The following is a 6,000-nucleotide window of genomic DNA, read 5'->3' as shown; positions in this document are numbered from 1 at the left end:
GATCGGAAGCGGGCAAAGTGGGTGAGGGAACAAACACGGGTTAATGACATCCTAGTCGAAATCAAGAGAAAGAAATGGGCTTGGGCAGGGCATGTAATGCGAAGGCAAGATAACCGCTGGTCCTTAAGGGTAACGGAGTGGATTCCAAGAGAAAGTAAGCGGAGCAGGGGGCGGCAGAAGGTTAGGTGGGCGGATGAGATTAAGAAGTTTACAGGCAAAGGGTGGATGCAGCTGGCAAAGGATAGGGTCAATTGGAGAGACATGGGAGAGGCCTTTGCCCTGCAGTGGGTGTAGTAAGGCTGATGATGATGATGATGATTTGGCTGCCCTCTAGGGGAACACTGCACAGCACCCGAGGGGCGCCGGCGTATCCTCGCCACTACCCCCACTGCCCTCCTAGGCGACGGTAAGCGAGCAGTCGCAGTACGAGCCGCGCGCGCAAATGGGCCCATCACCACTGTCGCTTCTTTTTTTTTATTCGTTACCTCAAAGTCCTCTTGTATGGGACATTACATGTGGGATGGGCGTGACAGTTCAACAACAATGGTCGTGATTGCATTCTTAAAATGAATGGCTTTATGATGCACGGCGTCCTGTGGTAGATCATTCGAGTCCCGGATTGACATGGCGAAAAATGATCGGGAATGAGCCGTAGTTTTTGTGGCGGCATAGACAGCTTTATATGGTCATAATACGTACGCTGGAGAGGCGATGAGCTGGTGACATGACCGATGCTCTTAAAGATAAATTATAAGATATATGAAAGAGGCACAATCGATAAATTTTCCCTCGCTTTTCGAAGTTGAGTAAGCCGGTCTGGATTTTAAAGCAGACACACTATATAGCATACAAATGAAGGGAATAGAGGTGCTCGTTATGGCATAAATGACAGAAACCAACAGCCACCCAAACCAAGGAGCATAGGAGATCACTTTTTGTTAATTTGTAGTTTTCCATGAATGGGAAATTAATAAAAGCAGAAGAAAAGTAACCACATGCCACCGGTGGGATTCAAACTCACGACCTCCGAATTTCGCGTCCTGTGCTCTAACTGAGCTACGGCGACACTTCTCCAATCTGCTGTGTGGGGGGCCTGCCCTGCAGTCCCCTGTGTTTGTTTTCCCGCGAGGCACCGTGCTGCAGCATCCTCACCTCGGGGAGGAACACATTCCCTTGTTAGTTACTTTAACTAACGAGAGAGGGCGCCAGCGTCGCAGCGCGAGAGACTGCTCGCACGCGGAGGAGGCCGAAGGGGCTTCGGCTGGGATCGTCGGCGCGAGCAAACGTGTCGCTCGCGGCTCCGCTCTTGGCCAGCGGGGCGAGGAAGCGACAGGGAGACTCGCTCCGTATCTCGTCCCGTACGGCCTTCGGAGTATCCCTTGCCCTAGCGTGGGCGAACATTCGCTCGCAACCTTGCTGGTGTCCGACGACCGCGATTCATTAGAGTACCTTGTTGCTAGCTGGCGTTATTGTTGCTGCAGCAATAAATTCCTGTTTGTGTCAGCCATTGTGTCGTTCCTTTGCTCCCTCAGAGCGAGGCCTGCCGTGGTCGGTGAGCACTCGGTAGCATACGTGATCACGGGGTGGGGTCTGGCGGTTTTGAACTGTGTCAGCCGCGATTAAGCGGGGAGAACGTATTTATCTCCCCAATTCAACACCACAGCTGTTTTCGGGAGTATTTATGTGTAGTGTAAGCGAACCTTGAGAGTGTTCACCAGGGCCACCCTCGTCCATAGCGACGGATGTAGTACGTCCTATATTACCGCGAGTGCCACGTAGGAACTTGGTCGAATGGTGAGGGTGGAAGCTGTGCGAGAACCCTCTTATGCTACCTATGGCATCAAGGCTGCCAGATTCTAGACGCTCGTTACATTATTAAGCATACAAGTGAAGGGAAAATAGGTGCTCGTTGGTATGGCATAGATGACGGAAGCAAAAACCCTCTGTGCACGATGGGATTCGAACCACCAACCTCCCGTCGCGCAGCCGAGCATGCTAACGACTACGCTACTTTTTTTTCTTTATTGCTGACTTCATCACGTCATTTACAAACCAATCCCCGCGAACAACACAGGTGCTGAAACTACGTCACCCGCACTTGGGCTTACGGGAACACGTTAAAATTCTTGCATGTATAACAAAGCTTCAATTCTCGGAAGCCACTCAGGCACTGGGTCTTGTATCTTGTGGCCTTCAATAACTCTTCCAACAGATTCACGAAAATATTCTCTTATCGGCCTCGCGTCAATGTCCGCATGTCTGACTGCCATCCTGGATTGCCAAACACTGTGCAGGCCCAATATCATGTCGAAAGGAACCCTATCTTCATTGTCAACAGGCAAAAATGTGATTCCGAAAGCATCCACCGGTAAGTCTTTTTAAATCGTGCGTTGTAGAATGCCCCAAAAGAAAAAGGCTTCCCAACAATCTAAGAGGACGTGTTCAAAAGTTTCCGGCTTTCGGCATATGAAACAATGATTTCCCCAAGGTACAAAAAACCCTTCTCTTCTAGGTACGTCTTGACTTCAAGAGTGTTCGCACGGAGCTTAAAAAAGTAACTTTTAACTCCACCTGGTACAGCCATGCTTTTCACTCGTTTTAGAACTGTCTGCCATGAACCTGCACAGTACAACGACCTGTACAATGGAACCGGAAGACATCACACAGGTCCTTATAAAGTTTCTCGATACAGCTGACTGATATTGCATTGAAAATCGCTCTTGCAAGACGCGACATGCTATGTACACCTCTCTAAGGAAGTCTAAAATGCCCCCTTGCATAGCCGCTGAACTAATAACTAAATTTGGCAAGACCCTACCCAACCCTCCTCTATACTTTGTGCCTGGGCGAACGCTCTCCTCAGGGCGCCGGCTCCGCCGCAGCTCGCGGCTGCCGCATGGCGGCGCTGTGTGAGTAGAATACGTCTGGCGCGTCGGGTGCCTCCGCTCTCTTCGAGAATGCGAGAAGCTGGGCAGGCGCTGATCGGCCGCGCGCAGTACGATTCTTTCTTTCGCTCTTGCATGCGTGTTTAATTGCATTCATGCATTCCTGAGGCTTTTTCAAGTTCGTATTCCGCATGCAATCTGTCCCTATGTATTTAGAAGCGCTAAAAAGAAAAAAAGATGCGGTGCTAAAAATAAAAAGATGCGAGAACTGCCTTACTTTGTGTACCAAGCCGGTTAGCAACCAGCCACTCTTTCAGTTCACCCGCAGCCAAGACCGAGATGGTCTGCTCTACCCGTAAGATGAACTTTTATTCGTTCTCGACACAATAAGAGCTTTTGCTGACCGCACCCTGCAGGAAGATGAGACCTTGCAAAAGCTTATCACTTCATTAGTAGAGCACGCTGTCCCAGCTCTTTGTGCTTCAAAGTTGCTAAGAGCAAGAGCGATGGCAGCAGCGAGCACAGGCTTAAGCTCTGGAATCGGTTCTTTTCCTGAGGCCGCTCCTCTGCAACTACGCATTCAATGTTACTGACAAGGACGTAGTTAAGCATTTTGCAAAAAAGCCCCTTTCGCGAAAGTATGCGAAACTGTGAGAGTGGCATACGCTTTACTGCCATGTAGGAGTGGGACTCCACAATAAATTTTTTTTGTTGAGTTGGAGTAAGTTTTTAGTCGCAATTAACGCACCGATATTGAATACATGAACCTCTATATCTTTTTTATTCGGAAAGTGTGCCTTGAGGCATAAGTTGAAAAAAGCGGAAGGAATGCGGGAGATAGAAAGTTAAAAGAAGGATTGAAGACCCGTTGCGCTGAGGTAGTCAGCGCAGTACTATCTTCAGGGGTGCAGCGCCTAGCGCACGTTACATAACTGATGGCACTGGCAGCAGGGCGCATTTTTCGCGCGTACCGCTCAAGTTGAGCGTCAACAATGCAACTCGAGAAACAGTGCTGCAGGAAATTAAGTGCGCGGCCGATCAAATGATGAAAGCACATGGCACAGCTCCACATTTTGTGGCGCCAACTGTGGTTTCGGTGGCGACAATGGTAACTCTCAAACTTTACGAAGGAAACGCGGGATCAGGTATCGCTTTGGAAGCAGTCTAACGGCTTTACGTGCTGCTTAGCGCATGCCCTCCCGGTTTGCGTCTGCTGTTACAGGAGTAAACAGCACGAAACAGAGCTTTTTCAGGGCCCAATCTTTCAGTATTAGCTGCTGCCAAACACTGCTTTTAAATAACGACCCCCAGATAAGCGAACTTAAAGGTGACAGAACAATTTTGCACGAACTGGATTCAAGCAGGCGCGCGCTGTCATATCAGCGCAGCAGACGACGCGCGAGCGCATTGCACAGCAATAGCCGCAAACGACACGACTGAAATGGGCCGGTTACCCTTAGCGACAAGAGCTTCCGAGCTCCCTTTTAAAAAAGGTTTGATTGTACTTGAAACAACATGAACGCAGTCGAAAAGTCAGCGACAGAACAGCTGCGAACGCTCTGCGTTTCTATAAGCGAAGGTGATGCGACGGGCGTCCTACTCCGGTGGCGGCGCGTGGCGGCGAAAGGCCGTACTAGCCCCGACGGCCGGCTCCCATTTTTCGCCTCTCCTTTTCCCAAGCACAGAAAGTATAGAGGAGGCACTGACCCAACCTAACTTGTCACACAGTTCGCAGAAAGAGGTCATTGACGTCCCGAAAGAACATAAATCGATTCACCAACTGGCGCAGATACAAATGCGCCAAACCTACTCCTCCAGAGCGGACACGATGAAACAGATACGTTCGCCGTCTCCGCTCCCAAGTGCTTCCCCATACAAAAACCGCAAAAACCCGGTGCAACCTCTGCACATTGACTCGAGAACAATGAATTGCTTGCATAACATACCAAAGCTTGGTTACAAAAAATATGTTACATATTCTGGCAAAAATAGACCAACTGAAGCATTTTAGCCTGTCGGCCTTCTCACGCATTACAGCAACTTCGCGTTTCCAATACGGCACAATGTCGCGATAATTCTCTAGCGGCACTCCTAAATATTTTACTGGGGTTACTGTCCAAGGCATGTTCGCGAAAATTGTTGGGGTTGTGGGTCAATCGCCGTGCGAGAACCCCAAACATTTAACCCAGTTCACAGCGCTCCCACTCACAGAACAAAAGTTCTTCACAGTTGCAACAACAACACGAACGCTTTCGTAGTGCAGCGCAAAATACGGCAATGTCATCTGCATACGCGAGAACGCGGACCTCGGCCGCATGCAGACGAAAACCATGAATACTGCTGCTTTGAATTATGCTCAAACAAAAGGGTTCAATATACAAACAAAAGAGCAATGGTGACAGGGGGCAACCTTGACGCACAGAGCGTTGCACTCGGATGCGCGTACCAACCCCTTTATTCACTATCAACCGCGTCGTGCATCCCCTGGACGCCATGGCTATGCCCTGGCAAATGACTGGTCCGACATTCACGTGCTCTAACAGAGAGAATAAGAGGTCATGCGCCACCCTGTCAAAGGCTTTCTCTAGATCAAGCTGGAGCATTGCGATGCTTTCATGCATGGCGTCCCAACACTCGAGCACAGACTGTGGCCATACTAATTCTTGCATAACAGTTTGGAGTCGTTTAGCCAGAATTTTCATGACGATCTTATAATCTACATTCGTCTGTGATATTGGTCGGTAAGCGGTAACTTATCGCAGTCTAGTTTCATCGTCGCTTTTTGGTATTAAAATTGTTTGGGCTGTTAGAAATGACGGGGGAAGCATATCCTTGTCATAAACCTCATTAAACAACGTAGGCAAAACTTGTGCAAAATCATTCTCGAATGCCTTATAGAGCGATGCTACTAGCCCATCTGTTCCTGGAGACATTCCAGGGTTGAGGTCTTGTATGGCTTTCCGCACTTCTTCGGTTGAAATAGCCACTTCTAACCGTTCTTTAGTTTCATCGCTAAGCTTCGGCATAAAGGACAGGAAATGGGTTTTAAAGTCTACGGTTCTTACTTTCGTGTAACCAAAAATCCCGCTATAGTATTCTTAAAAGGCCCTCTATA

This window comes from Amblyomma americanum, chromosome 1 (assembly GCF_052857255.1).
Source record: "Amblyomma americanum isolate KBUSLIRL-KWMA chromosome 1, ASM5285725v1, whole genome shotgun sequence".
Lineage (NCBI taxonomy): Eukaryota > Metazoa > Arthropoda > Arachnida > Ixodida > Ixodidae > Amblyomma > Amblyomma americanum.
Note: the sequence above shows the minus strand (reverse complement) of the source record.